Source organism: Peromyscus maniculatus, chromosome 4 (assembly GCF_049852395.1).
Source record: "Peromyscus maniculatus bairdii isolate BWxNUB_F1_BW_parent chromosome 4, HU_Pman_BW_mat_3.1, whole genome shotgun sequence".
Taxonomy (NCBI): Eukaryota; Metazoa; Chordata; class Mammalia; order Rodentia; family Cricetidae; genus Peromyscus; species Peromyscus maniculatus.
In genome coordinates this window covers 35,485,442-35,511,459 of record NC_134855.1, presented here as the reverse complement: position 1 = coordinate 35,511,459, position 26,018 = coordinate 35,485,442, and the positions used below count along the sequence as shown (strand labels likewise).

The following is a 26,018-nucleotide window of genomic DNA, read 5'->3' as shown; positions in this document are numbered from 1 at the left end:
ACCATCCATTTCAGACACCAGGCCCAGAGGTCTCTGAGCTGGAACCGACCTGAATGCCTCCTCCCTGAGGACTAGCTTTCATGGTACCAGAAGGCACCATGTATGCTTCCAAAGGAGGGAAGCATCCAGGAGTCCTACCCAGCTATGGCACCTAGAAAACACATCGACAATGAGCATGGCATGATAAATCTTGAGGTGCAACAGTGGCACACATACTTTGGCAGTAACCAATAGATCTCTAATGGACTTAAGACCCTCTCAACAAGAAGGAACTCATGCCTTGTACTGAAAACCTAACTAACTACCCAGGGCTAATGAATGCATCTTATGAGGAGAACCTACAACTAACTACCACTTACTAAACCAGACTAATGCCTGATGACATTCTACATATTTTTTCCTTATACCCCCTACCAAGGAAATTTCTCCTTCAATAGACAAAAACCATTACAAAACACCAAACCAAAGCAAACAAACACGCAAACAAAACACAACCAATCAAAATTCAGAGTTGTGGAGGCCAGTCCCAACTAATATATCTACAATACAACTCCTGTACCTAAGGCTCAGGGATCGTTTTGGAAGATTGGGCACAAAGATTGCAAATGACAGAGAATCAGGAAGGTTTCTGTGAGATGGCATCAAAAGCCACACCCTTAAATTACCGATATGACTGCCTGAACAGGAACTAAACAAGGACTACACCAACAGACATACTAACGTAGATAAGGAAAGCTCATGAGGCTTCAACCCTACATAAAGAAAATGAAGGAATGCTGAAAGTGGGAGAATTAGTCTTCCCCAGGGAACAGCACACCAAATAGTTATCCAACCAAATTTTATATTCAGATAGATAGATAGATAGACAGACAGACAGACAGACAGATAGGTAGACAGACAGACAGATAGATATGTTTGTAATGACAATTAACTTTAAAGGAGGCTATGAATTTGAAAAAGAGCCATGCAGGGAGGGGCTTGGTCCTGCCTCAACTGAATGTACCAGGCTTAGCTGTCCCCTCATGGGAGAACTTACCCTGTTGGAGGAAGGGATGAGGGGTTGGGGAGAAGGTGGGGGAAGCAGGAGGAGGGATGAGAGGGGGATCTGTGGTTAGTATATAAAATGAATTCAAAATTTTTTTTAAAAAAAGAAAAAGAACAAGGAAAAATATATGGGAGGTTTTGAATAAAGGAAAGGGAAGGAGGAGAAATTAATTCAGAAAAATAAATTTTTAATAAAAAAGAAAAGAAATAAAAAATTACTCCTGAGAAGAAAAAATAGTGTTGTGAATGAAAGTGTGGGCTCAGTGTGTAGATGGCCATTTAAATAACCATAACAGTAACTACCAGCTGTATGGGTTAATTACTTTACCACTGTGTCTCTACTTCCGCATTTGTAAAATACAGTAAAAGATATTTTTAAAAGAAATCATTAGTATGAACAATGTAGGTTGTCTATATTTATATCTACAAATAGTCTTTTATAATGAACAATAAGTTTATTCCCTTTTAAGGAAGTACATTATTATTTCATAATGATAAGACAGTCAACAAGATGAAAAAGGCCAAACCTGTATGTTAATAAAGAAAACATGAAAACAACTAAAGAATACAGGAAGAATGTTTTCAAACCTAAATATTGTTGAATATTTCAACCCTCCTTTTCAGCAATTCATAGAGCTAAGAGACAGAGAACTCAGTGTCTAGATGATCTGAACTACAATATCAATAACTTTGATCCACTTGACTATAGGGATCATGTCACCTAAATCCTGAGACTACATATCACTGTTAAATGCACAGTGAAGTTTTATTATAATAAATACATTAGGGTACAAACAATTTGCAAAAAAATAGAATTATTAAACTACTACACGGTATCTCCATCCTATATATGAATTAAGCAAGAAAACAATAAAGACAGGATATAAGGAAAATGCTTAAATGTCTGGAAATTAAATAATATTCTGATGTTGCTGTCAAATGCTGAAATATTAGAAAGTATTTTGAAGGAGGTGAAAAGAAAAATGCAACATGCTTCTTACCAAGGCAATGTTTTTGGTGAAGTTTATATAACTTGACATGTTTAGATTTAAAAAGGAGAACATTCTAGAAGTTATTACCTATGCAAGGAAAAGAAAGAGGTGATATCCAAGAAGAAAGGTGATGGGAAACAATGATAAATGACTGTGCCCAAATTTCTATGTCTCAGAATCTTCTGAGGGGGAAAACTGATACCTGGGTTAAAAGAAAATTGGATACCAACCCACAAAATAGCTCTGGAAAGATTTGGGGTGTCTCTCCCTGGTACATATTTTCACAATCCAAACACAGTTAAATCCTGAGGATTTTATTCTCTTTGCTAACCAGTTGTGTGTTCACCACCACAGTGAGAGTTTATCCCCGGAGGGCAAGAGAAAATATTTCTTATAATGAAAGGGATGATGTTACAGATTTAAAACTCTTTTTGATAAGTTTAATTAAATGTAAAAAAAAAGATGTTGATAAAACATGGGCACCCCTAATTTCAAAAGGGAATATACTATGTTCATGGACTGGAAGATGGGAAATTGTCAAAGTGTTCATCCCCACCACCACCACCCCCAGATTAATTTACAGGGCTTTAAAACTCAAATCAAAGTTCCAAAAGTATTAGTTCTGGAAATTGTGAATATTTTTCTGGTAATAAGATTGACACCTCAAAAATTTATTCTAAAACTATAGCATTCAAGGCACTGTGTAATTAATGGCATTACATGTACACAGATATATGGAGAGAAGTAAAAAGTCCCCAATTATACATATACATAGCCAATTGTTTTTCAGCAAGGATTTCAAATCAGCCAGTGAGAAAGTAGTTTCTAGAAAACACTGCAGAAGCACTAAATGTTCATTTGTGTGTGGGGATGCATGTATGTGTATGTGTTCATGTGTGTGTGCATGTGGACACCAGAGATGGATGTCAAAGGCCTTTTTCAACCATTCTCCAACCTTATTTTTGAAACAAGGTCCCACATGGATCCTGAAGCTCACTGGTTTGGTAAGACTGCTGGACAATGAGGCCCAGGGATCTTCCCATTTCTCTACCCTCCACCCCAGTGCCGGAGACACTGACATACACTGTTGTGTGCACCTCTTGACGTGGGTGCTGGCATCCTCACACTCAGGCAGCAAAAACTTTAGTCACTAAGTCACCTCATCAGCCTCAGATACCCATTTTCAAGTTTGACATTTTCCCATCTCACACCACATACATAACTTCATTTGAAACATAATAAATAACTATAAAACTTATGAGAAAAATAAAGCGTAACTTCCTGATTTAGCAGTAGTCAACCATGCCATAGAATATCCCCAAACGAACCCTTAAGGTGAATCAAGAACTAAGAACCTTTCATTTTAAAAGACATTGAAAGCCAGTCACACACTAAGATAAATTATTTGTATTGCATGACATGACAAAGGACTTGGAAATGAGACTGTATGAGAACTGTAACTCAGTATGAAGGAAGAAAACAAGCTTCAAAGATTGGTGGAACCCCTAGGTTTCAGGGAAGGGGCCTAAACAGATATTAAACTCATGAAGAAATGGTTGTCTTCACTAGTCATGGGGGAAATGCACATTACACTTAAATTATGCAACAGTACAATTTACTCAAGGGTTGAAATTTAAATGATTGACTACTTTAAAATTTTGGAGCAACTAGGACTTTCATGCAGCACTTGTAAGAATGTAAAATGGCACAGTCACTTTGAAGTCATTTTTGTCAAGTTAAATTTGCATTTATCATAATGCAGTATTTTCACTCCTAAGTATTTATTCCTAAGAGAAATGAAACATATGTCTACATAAAGGCTGGTTAAAAAGATTCACAGCAGCTTGATTCATTATAGTCCAAGCCTAGAGACAATCCAAGTGTCTATCCACAGTTTGCTTGTGGATAAACAAACTGTGTGCTAGCCTTACAGTGAAGTACCACTCAGTAGTAAAATGGAATGAACTACTGAAATGAAACATAGATGAATCTCAGAAACATTGTACTGAGCAAAGAAGGCCAGATACAGAAGGGTGCATGCTGTGTGAATCCATGCATATAGAATACTAGATCCAGAAAGGGAAACAAAGGTTACCAGGGCTTAATATTGGCACTGGGTAGCTATAACTAAGTAACCTTTCTGAGATGTTGACAGTATCCTGTGTCGTGATTGGAACTGAGTTTCACAGATGGATAAGTTTGTCAAAGTTCATCAGTTTTGAACATTTAAAAATAAGAACATTTTATTGTATAGGAATTATGCCTCAAAATTAAAAACGCTAGAAGATACTTAATGATATCTTTAGAGTTTGGTATCCTGTCTCCTATTTGAAAACACTAGTTGTATAGTCATATATTCTCAGCTATTTCTACAGTGTTTAGCAGACAATATGTAAACAGTAAATGTTAGATTAATAAAATACACAAACATCTGAATAAATACATAAATGATAATGAATATTATCAGAAAACATGTAAGCCATTTAAAAGTAAAAAGGGGCCAATGAAATGACCTGGAGGATAAAGGCATTTGCCATCCTATGATGCATGTCTGATGACCTGAGTTCAATTCCTGGGATCTATGTAAAGGTGGAAAGAGAAAAATAACTCCAACAAATTGTCCACACATATCACAATCACACAATGATAATAGATTGTTTGTTTGTTTGTTTGTTTGTTTGTTTGTTTGTTAAGACAGGGTTTCTCTGTGTAGCCCTAACTGTCCTGGAACTGGCACTGTAGACCAGGCTGGCCTTCAGCTCACAGAGATCCACCTGCTTCTGCCTCCTGAGTACTGGGATAAAAGGTATGTGCCACCACCTCCAGACTGATAATAGATATTTTTAAAAGAAAATATGTTGGAGGCATCCTAGAACAACTCCCTGTTTGAATGTTTTAAGAACATACCATGACATGATTCCTGATATTCCACCATTAGAAACAAATAATTTTGAATATGGTAACCCTAGCAGTCTAGATCAGAAGTACAAGGCCAATATCAACTACATAGTGAGTTCAAGCCCAGCCTGAGCTATGTTGGATCCTATCACCAGAAACAAAAAAACAAAGAATAACAAAAAAAATTATTTTGGACAAAAAGAATGTTTTCCCCAAGTATCAAGATTTCCATTTTTAAATACAGATATATCTGTATAAGGATTTGGAAAAAAACAAAATCACTGACACCAGCAAATAACAACACTTCAGTTGTGCTGAAATTTCTAATAAGCAGATATCAGGATAGCAAAACGGTTTGACCTTCTGATGTGGGAAAGAGAGAAAAGAGGGACTCGATGAGGGGTACTGCTGGAGAACCTTAGCGGAGGTGGTGGGTCTTGGGTGAATTAAAGGTGTCAGGAATTGTCTGTTTGCACAGGCAGTGAGGAGCTAGAAGGAACAGAAGTGGCATCAAGAGGAAGTGGGAAATATCATTTGATCCTTTTTTATTTCTCCCCTAGAGAAAGCTATAGACTGAGTCAGTCTGTCTCTTGGAACATTCCAGAAGATGATTCTCTGGGACAATGGCCAACACAAGAACCATCTGTTTGGAAAGTTAGAATGTAATGCTTCTCAAACTCCTCTTTCCTTTCTCCTCAAACCCCACTTCCAAACTGGCACACACTGTGCTGACACCTCCCTGGGTTTCAGTTAAATTGATAATAAATTTTATGTGGACTTAATTGACATTAAACAAGTAAAGTAAGCATTACATTTTAGAAAATATTTCTTTTCTTCCAAAATGCCCATACCAATTGGAAAGCACAAAGATGGAAGACATAATCCAGTTAAAGTTTGGATGATGTGCCTGAGAAAATGCATCAAATCACACTTCACATTCTTCCCCCAAGACATCATCAAGCTACATTCCTAAGCAGCATGGCAGTTGAGCAGGGCTATGGACCAGTTCTGGAACATTAACTATGTGTTCCTGGCTTGGGAAAGGCAGTGAAAGACCCTTTCACAAGTCTTTCTTCTGCCCTTCTTCCCTAATTTGATTACTACTGACACTGATAAAATAGTGGAGGTACTCTCTGTTTGAGACTTCAGAGACTCTAAAAGGAGACAAACAGAAAATGGTGGGAATAACTTTTGTTGTGCAAAGTCACTGTGATTTAACTTAATTTCACCTATGGTGACTAATAACAGCTAGTAGATGTTTTATTCAAAATGATTACTTAAATTGCAATCAAAGAACAGAAAAAAATAAACCTGTGCCTTAGAAAAATAATGGGAGTTTCTCCAATGATTCTCCCACTGATGCACTTAAAAGATATGATACATTTGCTTCATCTTTAAATTTTTAGTGTGCTTCTGGCTGGGTCAAGCTGGTAACCAAGGTCACTGGACACTGGCTGTGGGATCTGAGACTTAGAGGAAGACTTAAGTCATAGCAGGTCCAGAAACTGATGGCTAATTCCAGTTCACTGGTATTTAAAAAATCTTTCAAATCTTACTTTTTCACAGGTAGAATGAATTGTTCCCTGGTCATGTACATATAGAGGCATTGCTCTGTTGGTTGTATACTTCATGTTAAGGCTCAAAAAAAATCACCAGCTGTGAAAGCAACATAAATGGATTCTAAAGTGGCTGACCTCATCTCTTAAGTCTCATTCATGCCTGAAGAAGCTGATGTCAACTCATCATATAATCCCCAATTTGCACAATAAATTATAAATCTGGAAAAAACTTTCAATGCATTCCTATTTATTTTTAGTTATTACAGAAACTTTTCAAAAGCTTGGCAGCATAACGGAATTAGCAGTGTAAATACAGTATCTTTGAGAAATAGAAAGTGTATTTGATGAAAATACAGTAAGGCTGTCTCCTTGTATACTTACTATATGATAGTGTATAGAGTGAAAAAGATGTGTATAATTCAACTTTTTTTTAATCTTTTCAAATCTCTGTTTACTTCAAAGAGATGTTTTATATTGTGATTGATGCGAAACAATTATAAAATACTATATTTAAGAAGATTTCTCATGAAGTAGCTAATGAAAAGGACATGCATTTTTCTTGTAAAATGATGTGTTAATTCCATAATACAAGAACTGGAAACTTCTAAAGAAGATAGAAAAGTAAATAACTTAGATTTTTGGAGAGAGAACACACACACACACACACACACTCACTCACTCACTGTCTGGGTTACGTAATCACATTTTTTATATATGAAAAAACTATAAAGATATAGAGAACATCATTAGCACTGATCATACAAAAGCTGACCATGGTTCAGGTTTGACCTATTGTTTCTTTTTCCTGTTTGCTTATTAGAAAGCATGCATATATATAATTATATATATATAAACATATAGTTACTATATATAAAACACATATATGTTTGTGTATGTATGTATGTATAACACTATATACATATATAATATATAGTAACTATATAGTTATATACATATACTATATACATATGTATATAGTTAGGGGTAGGTATCCCCACAGCACAATATGGAGCTCAGTTCCCAAAGGCAAGGAAGCCACAGGGAGTAGAAGGCTAATAGCTGTTAATGCAAAAAGTAAAATAAAATAAAAATCTCCCCATCCCATGTTAAGCAAAACTCCAGCTGCAAGCAGAGAGAGGGGGACTTGCTCCTGCCTCAGCCCCCAAGACGCTACAGCTGCCCTGCAGAAGGAATTTGTCCCTGTGGCTGCTTCCAGCTGCTAATGTCTGCTGTTCCGGAGACCTCCAGACCTGCTGGATAAGGAGAGCTGAACCCGTTGCAACAGTTACTGACCTGCAGACTTGCTCGTGGTTGGCACCCGAAGCCCTCTGGGAGCTTTTGAGCCTCAGTGCTTCCAAGACCTGTCATTGCTCTCAGCAATACCCACTGCTACCAAGAGTGCAAATCTGTTTTGCATAAATCCCACAAAGCAATCTGTTGAACATTTTACCCCATCTAGGGTTGTCAGTCCCATACTGGCAATAAAGCACCTCATGTTTGTACTGTGTAGTCTTCCCACTTTATTCTTGGAGGAGAGTGGGACAAGAACCCAGTTGAAGATGGAAGATAGTCTCCATCAACCATGTCACTGTGACGGCAAGTATCTAGTCTTTTCAGTAAATGGTCTCTACATGAAAATACTAAAAATAAAAAAAAAAATCCTGTGGCTATGAATAGAGGATAGTATAGGAGGATCACTCATTTCAAGTCAAGGCAACTTTGTGGATCTCTCCACTGACAGCACTGGTCAGTGTTGGTTTGTCTACGATATTCATCATTGGCCTTGGGTATCTGGAGAACCAGGTAGAGGCTATGAATCCCTAGAGAAATGTATGAGCATTATCTCAAATTGGGAAACAAGGAAGTGTATGTGTGTTTTAATTTTGTGCTTTATTAAAGAAAATTGTAGTTCCAAACATGGGGATGGGGTTGTATATTAGTGGTAGAATATTTGTCAATCATGTGCAAGACTCTGAATTGATTCCTACCAGGACTGAAAAGAGGAAGCATTTTATTATTTGTTTGTTGTTTGTTTTCTCAGATTTTGTTTTGTTTTGTTTTGTTTTTAAGACAGTGTCTCTCTACAGCCCTGGCTGTCCTGGAACTCACACTGTAGACCAGGCTGCTCCCGGCCATCAGAGATCTGCCTGCCTCTGCCTCCCCAGTGCTGGGACAAAAGTGTACACCACCACATCTGGTTTATTTCACCATTATTATCTTTCACTCAACAAATGTAGACCAGTGATGAGAAGAGAGAACTGGGTTTTAATGGAGGCAGGGGCAGGGAATAAAAAAGAAAGTAATGGAATACATACAACACAAAAACAGAAGAGGGGGTCCTTGTGGAGGGGACCAGCAGAGGTAAGGTGACAGGAACCCAATAGAGGAAGGGGATGAACAAGCAAAAGCTATAATGGCATTTATATGTGAAATTGCCATAATGAAACCCATGACTTGTATGCTAACTTAAAACTTTGAATAAAAAAAAAATAAAAAAAAACACAGCAAGTTGCTAATTTTGACAGGTGTCTTTAATCTGAGTGTCATCTAGAATCTTATTAACATACTTGTCTGTTTTGTTTACAAAAACAACTATATCAGATTATAACCTTTCTTTCAGTTGCAGGAACTGTCTTCTAACAGTGAAACATGGACTACAGATTACTACATAGAGCCATTTAGGATCTACAACTTTCAGGAGAGCTTCCAAGTCCAGAGATAGAATAAAGTGAAAGTGCCCACAGGATCCATCAGGTCCCCCACCATTCTGTCTAGAATATCACAGAGGGCAGGCCGGTCCGTGTTTTCCATAATGTAAGATGGAATTGAAGTTTCTGACGTGCCTTGAGTTCTCCCTTCTGGCCAACACAAACCCCTCTTGCTGGAACCTGAGTTTACCTGCTACAGCTTGATCCTTGGTGACCAGGAAGAGCAGTGTATGTTATCCATGCAAGAACCATCCCCACGCTGGCACTATACCTGGCTCAGGTTTACTCCTCTCTATGGTTATAGCCCAGGACCTTTTTGACTTCGCCTCCATGGTGTCTTCTTTCAGCAGCTTCGTCATTTTGTTGATTGCCTGTGCATTCTCTCCAAACTCCATATCTTCTGTCAGTTTTGTTTCTCACATTGGAGCAGGCCTTGATGATAGGAGTTCCTGCCATGCTAAACTAGTCTGGAAGGAGGCTTCTAGTTCCTATTGGCTAGCTCCTGCTAACAGAACAATCAAGATCAAAGTCAGGGCCCTCCTAAAACCTGAGCTCACACTCAATCTCCACTGCTTCCTCATCCTCTGTCTTCACTCCATCCAATTTAGATGAAATGTGGATTTTCCCATGGAAGATTTTAATACGGGACATGTCAGGCCTCCCATTACTCTCTCTGACAGACATCACAATCTCTTTCCCCAGCCTCGGAACATTTACAAATGTATGACCACAGCCACTGGAGCATCTCCTACCCCATGACACTATGGGATTCTACTGGACTCTAGAGTCCTCCACATTGCTTTCTTGCTCCTCTTTTAAACTTTCCCCATACTAGTCAGGGCTCCTTTCAGTGCAGACAAAAAAATCATCTCAAATTATTAATAATGAGAAAAGAGGCCCATGTTGTTTAGTTCTATAGATTTGCAAGCTTAATATAAATATTATTGTATTATACACATTATTCTGCAACTTGATATTTGCAATATATAGCAGGCTTATGTATTAGATGCATGTATTTGTTGCTGATTTCTTTGTTATTGTTGAATTTACATGTCAGTAGACAATTTGATTATTTCTGTATTTTGCTATTAATTTAGGCAAACTTATTATGATTACCTTTTTAATGTTTTGTTATACATATTCAATGTACGTAGCATGGGTCTCATAAATACATTGTCATACAAGTCCACACTATGTTTTGACCATGTTTTCCCCTTTTCTTCCTTTTCTGCCTTTAGTCACTGTCTTTCTCTTCACAACTGCACTCTACTTTCATGTCATGTACACATATATATGTTGTTTCCATGCAACATTCAGTGTCCACAAATGAGTGTCTCTGTGGATATGTTCATGGGCATATATTATGAGGAAGAGCCATAGGAATACAGCTGCTGAACCATTAAATGTGTGCTTTATGGTACTAGAGATCAGTGTGTGTGTTATATTCTCAATTCTAGAATTTTATCTAATTGTCCAAAGATTTACCTTTTTACTTCCCCTTCAGTTAACAAAAGTTCTTAATGTAATGAATGTCTTCACTTATCTCACTCATGGTATTTTAGTTCTACGAACTTCTTCCCTAAACCAATCTTATAAACATATCTGGAGGTACCTTCATTTTAAAGTTTTGGTTTTATGTTTGAATTTCGAAATTTTCTGGCACTGATATGTACATGGTATGAGCTGGAAACCCAATCTCCTGTCTACACATAGATAAGCAAATTTCATCTCACTACACAGCAGCTGATTTCTCATTAATGACAGTTTTGCTTTTCGTGAGGTTTAAATGTAGTGAAATTTGTTCCTCAAATGAATGTTTAGGGGCAGGATTCTTGTTTTTTAAAGTAACTGCATTTAGGAATTCCAGAAGTTGTAAGCTATGGGGCAAAGTTGTTGTATTGCTATCTCAGTGGTCCCTAGATTAACATAATTCTGGGATAATCCCAGTTAGCTTTCACAAGCACAAGTACACATTACAAAAATCGTGATGTCTATTCATAGCTTTCACTAGTTTTTCTAGAATAGGAGGAACACACACACACACACAGAGAGAGAGAGAGAGAGAGAGAGAGAGAGAGAGAGAGAGAGAGAGAGAGAGAGAGAGAAATGTTACCATATAGTTTAGAAGCCAGACTAAGTGAGCTTATAGATGCTTATACTTTTAGTCCTTGGATAGCAATTCATTTGTCAGATAAAATTGTTCAGTCCTCCAAACCCTTCTATACAGCCAGAGAGAAGTGTAGCTCAAACCCCTCACTAAAGAAGTATTTTGTTTTGTTTTGTTTTATTGTAGCAAACAGAGACCATTACAAAAATCCACAACTAGTTAAACCCTACATAAAAACAGCTGTAGGGTGCCTGTTCCCAATTTATATGTCTATAATACAACCTCTACACCTAAAGTTCAGGGAAAATCTTAGAAGAGGGGGTGGAAAGATTGTAAGAGGCAGAGGACAAGGACCTTGCTGTGAGATCATGTCTTCTATGTGTGACTGTGAGGTGCACCCATAAAATCATAAAAATATGATCACCTAAACAAGACTAAGACAATAAGAACACCAGCTGACATCCCAATAGAGATAAGGAAAATCTCACAAGGACCCACATCTAGATGAAGAGCTATAGACAAGACAGTTAATGGCTGCTGAGAGGGAAGGAATCAATCTTCTCCAGGGAGGAGCTCCGGGTATGTTGTCCAATCCCAAGTAGTCAGCCCTAAACACATACACATATGTACAAAACAACACTAATTAGGCTCAGCAAGTTTGAGTGTTGGGGAGGCATAAAGATGATAATAATTGAAGGAGGAAATGTCATTAATTTGAAAAGTAATTGGGAACACAGGAGAAATAGGAGTCTGGAGTGTGTGGGGTGGAAATGGTGTAAATACATTAGTCATGTATGAAATTCTCAAAAAAAAATGCAAAAAAAATTGTTCAGGTCTTACCTTGTCTGTGCTATTCCTATAATTCTAGGTTTTTTTCCCTTTGAAATTGGAAAAAATTGCTTGGTTCCCATGAAAGGAAGTTTGTTGTTGATCAAAAGCTACTCCACTCATTTTCAGTTTATCTATGAAAAATAATTTTTGAAGTTTATTAGATCATTCATATATTTCAAAATGAAAGTCTGTATTGTGATAGCCATGACAGCTGTCTGACAAGTATTTTCCCATCTACACACACACACACACACACACACACACACACACACACACACACTCACACTCACACTCACACTCACACTCACACTCACTCACACAGCCTCTAGGATCAGAATGGAATGGCACTTTCTCTAAACTGCTTCTCAGGGAGTTCAGCCTTCATCACATGACTTGCTTTGAGGTATTAATTAGGGGAGGGAAGCATGAGGAGTCATTGCCTCATCCCACATGTCCTCCTCCCTCACTGGTTTTATTGGCTCACACACTGCAATAAAACATATATCTGCCTCCATCACTGAACACAGTCTCCTTCTACATATAGGGTTTGCAAACTATCCTAATTAACTAGCTTTCCCTAGGGGTCAATTTCCCTCTTTGGTTGGAATCCTATCAAAGATGAGTCCTAGGCTTAATCTGCTGCTTAAACAGCCTTTTTCTAGCAACACTCTTCCAAGATAGACGATAGCGGCAGACCAATGACATGGGCCGTATGAAATTGGTCAGATTACCCTCCTGAGCAGAATCTATCTGGGTATCTTTTCTTAGAGTCCAAGAGATTCTTTTCTCTTCCTATGCCTTATCCAGTCTGAGTCATTCACCAGGTATTTCTTTCATACAAGGAGTTTAAGCTGGTTTTTATAATAGTGAACTATATTTTACAATTCATGAAAGTTGGGTCTGTGCTACGATAGCCTTGTCTCTAGGGCAACCAGGGATTTTTAGGTTCCATTAGCATAAATAATCAATAATGTGAAGCCAGGGTTGGAAATCCCTAGGCCAGGTTACATCACTCTGTTAGGTGACATACAGCACAGGCCCCTGAGATATTTTAATGTCCATAGCCATCATTAACCTTATTTCTTTTATAATATATTACATCATCCATCATCCTACCTCAATTATTATTTATACATACAAAACAGTATTGACATATAACGTAACTGAGAGATGAGCCACTTTGTATTAAGTCACTGAAAATTTGGAGTTGTTTGGTACATCAGTTAAACTTAACCCTTCTTAGCTAGTACCAACTTTGCTTTTCTCCTCAACGACTATTTTGGCTACTTCTTTTAAGTGGCAGATTTTGAAAAACTTATTCTGAGGTGGGAGGGGAACACACATATGTGCCTACCTCAGAGAGCCTATGGCTCTAGTTTCAGACCATAGCAATAAAGCAAATTCACAATGAGGCAAATCTCACTTTTTGGATGAAAGATATGTTTATACTATATTATGCTTGACTAAGAACATAATACTTAAAAACAATGTGCATATCATCATTAAAATGTTTTGTTGTTAAAAGTGGCATGATTATCTGGGCTTTGAGGAAATAATAATGGCACAAATGGACTTGCTGAACACAAGGTTGTCACAAACATTCAGTCCATAAAAACATAGGATCTTCACAATGCATTAAAGAGAAATACAGAAAATGAGCTGTGTCTGTATAGTGCATTATATTTATATATTATGAATTATTTTATTGTATATAAATAACAATACCAACACAATCCAAGCAAGACAAGTGCAGTGGTTTCTAAAATTCCTATGAGTCACTAATTTTGAGGAGAGGCTACTATCCACTTGGACATCCTAGATGGCCAGATTTGCATTTTAAAGTATTAAACCTTCTACTGGGATGACCCTAGGCATCCTGAAGGTTAATCATCAGAATGCCACATTCAGAGGGCCTGATGGCTGTCATTAGGATAAGATACTGTCGGTCATCTAAGAAAAAAAATTAACTTGAAAAGTGAGATAATAAAAATTTGACCCAGATGCCAATTGAAAACTTCACACTCAGAACAAAAGACCCTACAGAAAAAGTAATTTAGACTTGAGCACTGAGTGCTGAGGCCTATACTGTAACTAGCTCTCTTTTTTAAGTGTAATAAATCAAAATTTAAAAAGTTATATCATCACAAAACCAAATCCTTAATGTGGCAAATCCATTTTATCATAGACTTGGGTCTATGTACCTCTATTCATAGAGTCCAAAAATGTTATCACATTATACTAATTGTATTATACTATATATAATCTGTCCAGCCACTTTATCAAATAAATAAGCAAAGTCAGAATCTACTACAGTAAAATTACTTTTCACATTAGTTATTTAAATTATAATATATGTATATTATTATTAAATATAATTATATATGATAATATCACATGATAATATTACTTAGCAAATGATTTTTAGCAAACAATCAGGTGACATAAACTAATAATTTATGAGCATAAAGAAGATGACTCTATCCTAAGAGACTAGAAGTTTTTGCCTAATTGCTTTTCTTTCAATAACCTACTTCGTATGAGTCTGTATTTGGGGCACATTCTTAGGTAGATTTTCCTGTGGATCCTTTTTCACATTGTTTCTACATTTTTGTGTTTACATAAAAGGATAACACCATAGTTCATAAAGTACTATTGAGCTTAAGAATTTATATACAGCTAAGACCCCAGAAAATCTTCTCCAAAACACACAAGACAGCATGTAAAATTGTAGAGAAAGGTTAAAGACAAGCAGCAGAACTGGGCTCCTAGCCACTCTACCTCTTCCAAGCTAGATTTTAGCTTAGAGATTACTGCACAGAAAGAAAGGAAATTGGGTCCTGGAGAGGTGTCAGAGGTTAAGAGTCCCTAACTGCTCCTCCAGATGGACCCAGGTTCGGTTCCCAGCACCCACATTGGGGGTTTATAAGTCCAGTTCCAAGGGATCCAGTGCCTTCTTCTGGCCCCTGTGGGAACTGCACAGACATGGTGCACCTACATGTATGTAGGCAAAACACTCATACACATAAAATAAATTAAAAAAAAAGAAACAAATTAACTAATAATTTTCACTTATTGTACATCAATTAATAGGCAAGCTCCTTGCCTGTAATGTATACAACACAAAGTCTGTTGTGCCTTATTAGTTTTAGCATTTCAAATATTAGAAGTGGTTTTCAGATTTCAAATAGAATAAGACCTAAATTACAGCTTATGTCAACCATTTTTATGAAAAGTACACCATTTTCTGGACACTATACTCTAAGCTGAGATATGAGATGAGCAGTACATGTTTCTTCCCTTGATGAACCTGTAATCACAGATGCATGAAGAGCTGTTCTGATGTCCTGGTGTAGCAAAAGTCCTCCTCAAACAGTGTTCCAAAAGCTCCGAGAGCTCAGAGGAAGACTTGTGACTCCACAAGGCATCTGGATGCTATGAGACCTGCTTTCAATCCTTAGGGTCTCTTAATGTTTGTGCCATGGATGAGGTGAAGAACAGAGCAGGCAAATTCCCATCTAGCTGAATCAGTGTGTGAGGAGCCACACAACCCAGCAAGATGCAGAAAACTGAGAATAAAGGGTAATATACTGGAGACAATGGAAGATGCTGGAGTGTTGGAAACTGTAAAACAAGAAAATAAAAATATCCCAAAGGTGTATTTAAAATATATGTATTTAAAAGGACAAACATGCTCATCTGGCCTTTGAGACCCTTCTAAAACTGTAGTTCTTTGTAGCTGATAGATTGTGGAAAGAACAGACATGTATCACTTATGAGCAAAACTATGGGAAATATTAAATCACCTGTCATTAAGAGCCCTGGCATAGTGTTTTTGGATGCATATTCACAATTGTAGACCTGTGAGAGATGGGTGGGAGGCTGAATCTTTACAAGGAGGGCTACTGTAGAAGACTGTTTTGATGAATGCACATTCACTGATATTTTTGTGTTATGCATTACTACCGAATAATTCAGTCTTTTCTGCCAAAGGTGCTAATTATTAACTATGCATGACCAGGGAGGAAAGAGCAGGAGACTAGTTTCTGGTTCAGTGACTGGTGATATGGTTAATGAATGAGAAAAAAAAATTGAATGGGCCGGGCGGTGGTGGCGCACGCCTTTAATCCCAGCACTCCGGAGGCAGAGGCAGGCAGATCTCTGTGAGTTCGAGGCCAGCCTGGGCTACCAAGTGAGTTCCAGGAAAGGCGCAAAGCTACACAGAGAAACCCTGTCTCGAAAAACCAAAAAAAAAAAAAAATTGAATGGAAAAAAGCGGGCTAAGTTAGTTTGGAAACATATAGAAGTAGAAATATGTGGCTTAGAAGTACCCAGGTATTTTTATGGTAAGACATTTGCACCCAACACTTACGTACATGAGCCAGAAGTACAGTGGATTCGAGGGACAGAAAAATACCGATCTGTATATTCTAATTATGAATGGTGGTTAAAATTATGAGAACAAATAATATAATCCAAAGAAGTTGTGAAGCAATTGCCTGCAGCTGGAGTTTTCTCTAGTCCTGCCTGACCCACAGTCAGGACAAATTTCTCTCACCCACCAGTCCTGTAGCCGCTCAGAAAACACACAGAGACTTATATTGCTTATAAACTGTACGGCCGTGGCAGGCTTCTTGTTATCTAGTTCTTATATCTTAAATTAACCCATTTCTATTAGTCTATACTTTGCCATGTGGCTTGTGGCTTACTGGTACCTTACAGCTCGCTTGTAATGGCGGCAGCTGGCAGTGTCTCTCTGCTTCAGCCTTCCACTTCCCAGAATTCTCCTCTCTGCTTGTCTTGCCTATACTTCCTGCCTGGCTACTGGCCAATCAGCATTTTATTTACACAGAGGGATATCCACAGCACTTCACCTTTTCTTTTTTTTTTTCAAAAGGGAAGGTTTTACTTTCACATAATAAAATTACATATAACAAAACAATTATCAAGCAAGAATTACAGTTACAACATTTAGTCTATTTGTATTTGCCAAAATTAAAGAAGATATCCTATCTATCCTATATTTGTGAGTCTAAGGTTTCATATCTAACTTATCTTTTATCATAACTGATGAAATTATAACTCTAGTCTTCAACTGCATCAAAGACCTCAGAAGGATATACTATTACATGAGAAACACAAAAAGGATGCAAGCAACTTTCAGGAGTCTTACAAAAATAGACAGAGACAGCTAGCAGCCTGGACCTTCATCCAAAGTTCCTTTGTAAAGTTGTAACATCTGTCTTCAGCCCACAGGCCTAGAGTCTCTCAGTCACTTTTCTCAGTGTCCTGTAGAATGTCTGGCAGTTTCCTCTGCGAAGCAGGAACCTGAAGGACCATTTTGTCAAGCAAAGTTCAGTGGTCACCTTTCTATGGGTCCTGCATGTCCAGTTGATCAAGCAGTCCAGGCAAGAACAGTTTCTTGCCCAAATGACTATTTTTGCCAAGAAGAAGATAAACTCCATATGGAGTGTCTTCGATGCCCATCCTCCTCTCTGAAATAAATCAGTGCTGCCAGGAGCAGACATGTCTCATTGTCCAGAAAGTCTAAACATTTTAAATGCCATATTCTGTAGGTCTTTGAAGTATTTGAAGATTACCTATCTATCTGAAATACCTACCAAATTTAGGCTAGATAATCCAAACCTCCACAACCAATTTCATCATTGTAGTAGCCTCATTTAGCTAAATAAAGGTTTAGTTAAATTTAAAAATCAACTTTCACTAGAAATTTCCATCTTTATTACTTTTTGTAAATTCATTTTTCTTAGTTTAAAATGAAGAGTAAGATAGAAATATAATGGCTCCTCTGCATTGGTACAGTATACATGTTTTTATTTTCTACCTCTTCTTATATTTGAAATATTTTATTTGCACCTCACATTAGTTTGTGACTCTTTGACATAATCGATTGTATCCCCTCACCATTGTATCCCCAGCTTTGTACCTGATATTCATCATTATATTTCTTCTGTATCTGATGGACCCATGAACAGTTCAATTTTAAAACATTTGAGGACAATATGCCACAAGGAATTAACCATTCTGTCTCCCATGTCCGCATGAAAGTACCAGCAATTTTTGTGAATTGAGTTTTGTTGTTTTGCTTTTCTTCTTCTTCTTCTTCTTCTTCTTCTTCTTCTTCTTCTTCTTCTTCTTCTTCTTCTTCTTCTTCTTCTTCTTCTTCTTCTTCCTCTTCCTTCTCCTCCTCCTCTTCCTCCTCCCAACAGATATTCCTGTAGCCAAGCTTGGCATTGAACTGCTATATAGCCCAGGTTCTCCTCTAACTCTTGATCCTCCTGCTTCTTTCAAAACATCTTTCAAATCTGACTGCTTCTCCAAACTATGCAACACTCATCCATCATTTCTCATCAGGATTACAATAGTCATTTCCTACTATTGCTGATATGGCTTGAGTTTGGCTTTATTGTGCCTCTTAAGGGTCCATGTGTTAAAGGGTTGGTTTCCATATGGTGATATCAGGAGACAGTGTGGACCTTTAAAAAGTGGACCATATTGAGGCACTTTTATGTCATGGGCACCCTGTCTTCAGATAGGATTGGCATAGTCCACATCAGATCTGTAAGTTAGTTCTCCTAGAACCAGTTTTATAAAAGCCCAAGTCTAACACCTGAAGAGCCTCTAGCCTTCTGTCTAGCATTGTGATCTTTTCCTCTTTTACACGTTCCTAACACTATGCTGGGGCTATGCATTTGAGCTTCCAAAAACTTAATAAGCTGTGTGTGAGTGTGTGTGTGTGTGTGTGTGTGTGTGTGTGTGTGTGTGTGTGTGTGTTCACCTGTGTCTGTGCATATACAGGCCAGAAGTCAACATCAAGTGTCTTTTTCATCACTCTTCACTTTATGTTTTGAGACAAGGTCTCTCACTGAACCTTGGGCTCACCATTTAGACTACACTAGCTGGCCTAGAAGCCCTTAGGTTCCACTTAACTTTTCCCCCAAATCACTGGTATTATAGACCCACTATCTGGGTGCTGGAGATCCAAAAGCGTTCTTCATGCCCTACTCATTAATACATCTCTCCAGCCTGAACTTCTATTTATAATGTTAGGCTACCCTTAGCACTTATTTATTATTATTGTATATATTTGATGTATGAGTGTAGGTGAACATGTGCCACAATGACCGTGGTTCTTTTTCTACTCTGGGCTCTGGAACTCCAACTCAGTTTTGCACAGCTAGCACCCTTACCACCTGAGCTCTCTGACAAGAACAGGAGATAGAAACTGGTCAGGCAGGGCAGGGACTCCAGAGCAGCAGTTCTGAAAATGTCCTCACTGGAGACCAGGAATGACAGAAGAGAGTTTTGGTTCCTATTTCTTTATTACCTCCTAAATATGCACCTTTGTATACAGGCTACATAAGAGCATGTGATTAAAACAGAGAGGGGGCACCTAACCACTTCATGGCTGCACAACTGAACTGACTGTCTCATCCCTGCCCTTTGCCTCACACTAACTCCCCCAGACTACCAGACTATCAGCTCAATGACTCCCTATTTCCTGTGAACCCCCAATATACAGTAACTCTGTTATCTATCAATCAATCATCTATCTATCTGTCTATCTATCTATCTATCTATCTATCTATCTATCATCTATCTATCTATCATCTATCTATCTATCATCTACCTTTCTCTCTCCCTCTTTTCCTTCTTCCTTCCTTCTTAAGCTTCCACGTGGGAATATACAATAAATTCCTCTCTAAGATTCACCATCGATGAATTCAAGAGACAAAAACCCAAAAGCCATTGGCTTGGTATGGGTGACCCTCAAGTTTTCCTGGACTCTAATCCTCTAAGCAATGTTCACCAAAAGCCAAGAAAGACTCCATCATTTTCAAAGGCAGCCCAATATTCTTGTATCATCATTATTCAGCTATAGTAAAAAAAATAAACTAATACAAAGGTAATCACGTCATTTTCTATGGAAATGCAAAATGTTCCAAGGACACTCTCGATCTCCAATATTAAGTGATAAAAACTGAAGTTTGATTACCAACTAAAAGAACACAATAAAGGTTATACAAGTCTAATAGGCAACAACAATCATAAAAATAATAAGACACACACTCACTCCTGTAGAAAGATAAAATTACAAACCAGTTTATACTTTGGAATGTAATAGCAAACAGCTGGGAAACAAAACTTTTACCGTCTTCTAAGATACCATCAGCTTAATCTTAAACTCAGCTTTAACAACGCATTTGCAGCTAGCCTACTAACCAAAGTCCTTAATCAGCTGCAGAGTCTGATCTAATACAGGGATGTATTCACTTCACTAGCAGCTGAATCAACTGATTACAGTCGCTGTTCCATCCCACAACACTTTATTCACAAATGTAGGTAGTCCCAGTACTTCCCAGTGCTTGGCCTGGATTACAAACTATTTAAAGATTAGAAGATTCCCAATCTTTAGTTGTTAGAGAATTACTGCTCTACTACAGTAGAGCAGCGTTGCTACAGAGCCTTCCATGAACACTACCTCTGCATTACACTTCTTTCTCTGCTTTTTGTTCACTAATGAAAAGTACTTTAACAAACCCCAAATCAGATACTGCTGCCAAGTAATTGAACTAAGGATAAAAATAAGCCTCTGTATTATGGGCCTATATTTCTTTACAGAGTCCAACTCTAACAGTATTGGGGGTTTCTTCTGACATAAAATAAAGATTGAAAAAGCAGAATGCTGGCTTTCACATCCTCTTTTCATGGCACTATCCTAAGTTTAACCCAGTTTCACAGGTAAGAATACTGATAGCTGTTTTGTGAAATTATATACAAGTGAATTTTAACTTCCCAACAATCCCTATAGAATTAGTTCATTTTAGTTCTACAATTTCAAATGAGGATTTGGTTTCTCAAAAAAGCTCAGTAACTGGTCACACCATCATAGCTGCAAGGCTTTTCAACCACCTTCACATGTTAGGGTACTAGTAGTATGCTGGTAGATCTCAGCTCTACCCCAGGCAAGCGCGCGCGCGCGCGCGCGCACACACACACACACACACACACACACACACACACACACACACACACACACACACACTTTCCCAGAAACTGTGATATCTTAGGTTATCAAAAGATTTATCTCACTTCCTGCACAGGAAAGGTCAGTTTAGGGAAATCTGCCCCTTTCCACGTTGGAAGAGCCTTGGGAAATTAGGATTTTCAATGACCTTTAGGAGAACAGGAATCTTCAAGACAAAAGTCAAGGCCTGCAAGGCCACTTGCCAAGTGTGCTCCCGGAAGTACCCCTGACCCACAGCCATCAGTTTTACAGCGGCCCACTTGGCTTTAATATCCTCCCTGGGCACCACCTGAGACTCCTGTTCTTGGATCAGAGAGGAACCGGGTACCAGCCAGACAGAGAAAAATCATGCAGAGGGATTAAAAAGTACCTGTTCAGAGCCTGAAAGTTTGTAAAGAAAGTACTGAACACAGACTTCCCATCACATCAAAAGGAAAATTTATGCATCGCCTTTGAGTTCAACTTCTCCATTAAAGCTTTTTCCCTATAATCTGGGGAGTTCTTATCTTGGTGACTTATGGTGTTATGGAGGGGCTCATGCATGGAAAATGTCAATAGAAATAGTAACTCTGGAAGGGAAGGGCCTCCTAATTAGTCCCCATTTAGATTTTATGATGGCTTTGAGATCTGCTCATCCTGACAGTGCGCACTGTGGTTACATATTGTTCTAGCCTGAGGGAACCATAGGAAAATCCAGATTTATTGTACCTATCATACCAGCATATTTCATTTGCCATTATGAGCAGCCATCTCGCAATGATGCAGGAGTATTTATTACAGATTAAATTGTAGGACCTGGATGGTTTAGTGAGGTTCTTGAGGTATCATTTATGTCATTAACTGGCTCATTATCAGATCTGCGAATCTCCTTTCTTTTCTGAGCCTTGCATTTGAGCACCGAGGCGTCCAGACTGGAGCAGCTTCCGGGCTGTATTTTGCCGTGGCAGGCATGAAGTTTGAACACAGACAAAGCAAATCGCTTGCATCCGCCCCGTGTTGTTGTTTCACCTGATTGCCTGGAAGGTGCTGGCAAATCCCTCTTTAGAGCGGCTTGCTGGGGGTCAGGGCAGCGGGGCTCAGGCTGGCAGGCAGCTCCAAGAGGTCCAGGTGCTCCTGTGGCTGGGGTGGATGAGGGCGGGAGAGAAGCTGCAGCCCCGGATCCGGGGGATTTACTTTCAGAGGTGGCTAACGCTAATTAGGTTAGAAGTGCCTGGCTGCCTTCTAAAGATGCAGCCTCCAGTTTTTCTTCTGTGATAAATAACCCCGCGTTTGAAAAAGCAGGAAGGGGGAAGAGAAGGATGTGTGAAATTTAATTGTGGTTATTTAAGAAGTTAGCTGTTCTTCCGTGCTGAATATCGGCAGCGAGGGTTGGGCTCTCTCTCACAACTCCAGCCCCTGGGACTGCGTTTTTACTCCACCTGAACAGCTGGGCGAAGAGGAGTCCGTTGGCCGACCAGGATAGACATTTTTTAAAGATAGCAGAATACTCTTGTTGAAGACAGGCTGGAGGAACATTTTCAAGAAAGACTCAAGAGCACAGTGTTTACCCCTAGCCTTTCTGCTTAGGTTTCCGTCTTCTATTTGCATTGGGTGTTTGAATCCAAGTGGGGGGCTTTTGTTGGTGGTATTTACCCTATTTACTCTCATATATTGCTTTTTCATAAATCCCAGGGAATGGCATTTAAGTTGCTGTGTTCTTTGGTATTAAAATACTCTCTGGTGTTCTGGTGTAGGCACAAAAAAGTACCTATAGAAATGCTGGACTCAAATTCACAGGTTATCTGGGGAAGAAATGCCTGGTGATTTAATTGTTGAACATAATTAATTCACAGCATAGACAATAGTTCCTGGAAAAGGCTCCTTTTCACAGAGGAAAATCGCAGGTACAAGCTATTATGTATTCTTTAACCAGTATTTAATATGATATTATACATCTAGATCGGAGACAACAGAATTCTTGGTCATTAATAATTTCATGGATGAACCTTTACAAAATAGTTTCCTTTTTTACATTTATAGTGCTAGATGAAATAATTTCAGTATTAACTACCAACAGCAGAAAATGTACAAACTGACTCCCATCCACAACTATATCTCTAATAAAGTCAGTCAAATATAAAATGCCCTGGTTGAACTAAAATGAGCTGTAGGGACTAGACAGGCATTTCTTGTCCCACATTGAATGTGCAATGGTGTTGCACAAGGAATACTGACCCTCCTAACCCAATGCTCAGTTTCCTTGTCTTCCAATCAGTTGTATTGGAGGGGGCTGTCCGAAGCTTCTCATTTTTACTTGTTGCTTGTACATTAGAGTTAATGAAGCAATGGAGAAAGGTCAGAAGGAAACATTTTTACTTTTTGCTGCTAAGCAGAATAATTGAGAGCCTTGATGGCAATGTTGCTGCCTCTGTTGTTAGAGCAGGAAGACGCTGCCCAGCTCTTTCCAGAGTCTGACACTTCCACTGAGCAGGACTTGGTAACAAGGCTTCTATAATTTCTAATTTGCCCTTTGTGAGCCTAATTGTCTCTCCCACACATTGTTTTGAATTACACTGCGATTTTTTTTTTTTGCTTGACTCTAGTTTTTGTTTGGTACATCTTATTTTTATCAAAATTTAAATAATTTTAATTTATTCCTAACTTGTCTCTAACAGGAACTGTAAAATCATATAACTTTTGCAAAAAGAAAAAAAACAAATAAACATATTAAAGCCTTCATTCCTTATTACCCTCCCCACCCTTAAATTAAGAAATGTCATTTATAAGCAGAATTTAAGTAGCATGTGCAAAATTTCTGATACCTATTATTTGTGTTTGTTTTGGAATGTTTAAAAACTCATTCATTCTCCAGTCAACCTTTTAATAATGGTGGAGTACTGAAATAAAGCAGAGAGTAGAGAATTACCCTTAAAATAATGTCACCATTCAGATATATGAATTTTTTCCCACCAGCTAAAGACATCATTTTGTAAGAAAGCAAATCTAAATACTACCCATTTTTATACAAGTGCTGTACCTAAAGGGACGCTCCATAAGCACACCTCTTGCCCGTGCTGCTTGTGCGGTCCCTTGAGAAGCAGATAATTACATACATGTGTGTATATATGTATGTATTTGTGCTCCACAATACCTGAGTGGTTAGCCAATTAAGCAGAACTTAGCACTAAATGAGTCATCTCTTGTATTTGCTGTGTACTGCAGGCACTCCTGAATAAATAAGATCTGCGGGGCTATAAATAGGCTCCTTGAAAGAGGAGTCTTCTCTGTGGTTTCTTTGTAATGCTGCTCACCCAGTCTCCCTGCTTGGGTTTTTTTGCATTATAGTCTTAATATTGAGCCTGCTCATTAATCTCCGTCCTTTTTTGAGGTTAGTCTAGGCTGTTCTTGTAGCTGTAGCGCTCATTGGGTTGCCGTAGGAACAAGAGAGCCGAGTAAATATGCTTATGGAAAAGAAATGACTACTAATTAAATGTGAATAGCATTTATAAATTGCCTAGTTCTCACCAAATGCAGAACATAATGTGCTTTGATGTACTTCATTAGTAAAAGGCACCTATATTTTAAAAATATATGCTAGTAGAGAAAACCAAATTTTAATGCAAAAGTGATCTTTCCGCGCTTTCGTTTCCCCGCTGACTATAAATCCTGTAATTTACGGTGAATATCCTTTTACTGCATTTACATGGCAGAAAAAAAGACATTTGGTTGGCCTGTGAAACTGCTGCAAACCTTCACTATTCTCTAACCAAAGTATAATTCCTTTTTTTTTATTGTTCAGAGTACTGCTTTTCTATTACATTTTAGACAATAAGGAACGGCTTGCACCATCCAGTTCGAACCCAGGTAGGCAGTATTTTCACATCACACGGTGCTGTGGTCTTTGCCTGCCTTGCCTATAAAATCAGGACTTTGGTGTGAACTGCAGAGCCAGGTTTCTTTCGGTCACTGGGCAGCTTTACTTATGCTTTGCTGGGACAAAAAGCACCCCTCGCCCTTTCGGAGACGAGACTGAGAAGGCCCCAACTTCATTATCACTCTGCATGTCACAGCAGAAAACTCATCGGGTCCACGCGCGGTTCTGCAGTTGCAGGGTGAAGTTGCCTTCTGGGACGTTTTGTCGTTTCTTTCGGGGAGCAGGACATTTGGAATTTACTTATTTCCAAACAGCTGATGGAGGGGTAGCCCACAGTACGTGCATAAGATCTTTCCATCACAAGTCTGTCTGTAATCCAGCACAGGCCGGGCCAAAGCTTTGCCAACTCCTACGTTTCACTGGAGTGCTGCTGCAGTTTGGTGACTGCTTTCCAAAGATCTTTTTTCTAGGAACGACCCAAACAACTAGCTGTCAAAACAGCAAAGAAAAAATAAACACCTGAGTTGTTGTTGTTGTTTAATGTTATGAACGATCCAGTTTACATTTCTCTTTGTTTCTATAATAGATATGCGCATATGCATGTAACTCAGCTTGCCTTCAAGTCCCTCTTTTTCTGGAAATCTTAACAAATGATCCTCTATTCAGATGAGAATCGCAAGCGGGCGGGAGGCCGATTGGGAGAGTTGTTTCCGGGCGCTAGTGTTGTCTGGGCATGCGCAGTTGACTCGGGCCGCGGTAGTTCAGCCGCTTGCTTGGTGGGTGTGATTAAGGTGACTCTTTTGGTTGATTCTCAGCAAAGCATTTGTTGCCAAGCTATGTGCCCAGTTGAGGGTAGTGAAGAGGTGATTATTCCCTGAAGTTGCTAAGTTCTGACTTTTTATGTCTGTTCTAGAAAAGGAGACAAGTGAGTCGGATGACGCTTAGCATTTAGTAGATATTAGATTCCTGCTATTCCTAAT

The 26,018-nt window shown here is 38.6% G+C and overlaps 1 pseudogene; it reads left to right on the top strand.

The window, feature by feature from the left end:
- Positions 1-2,955: 2,955 nt before the first annotated feature.
- LOC102925954 (ATP synthase F(0) complex subunit k, mitochondrial pseudogene) lies at positions 2,956-6,607 on the top strand (annotated as a pseudogene).
- The last annotated feature ends 19,411 nt before the right edge of the window (positions 6,608-26,018 follow it).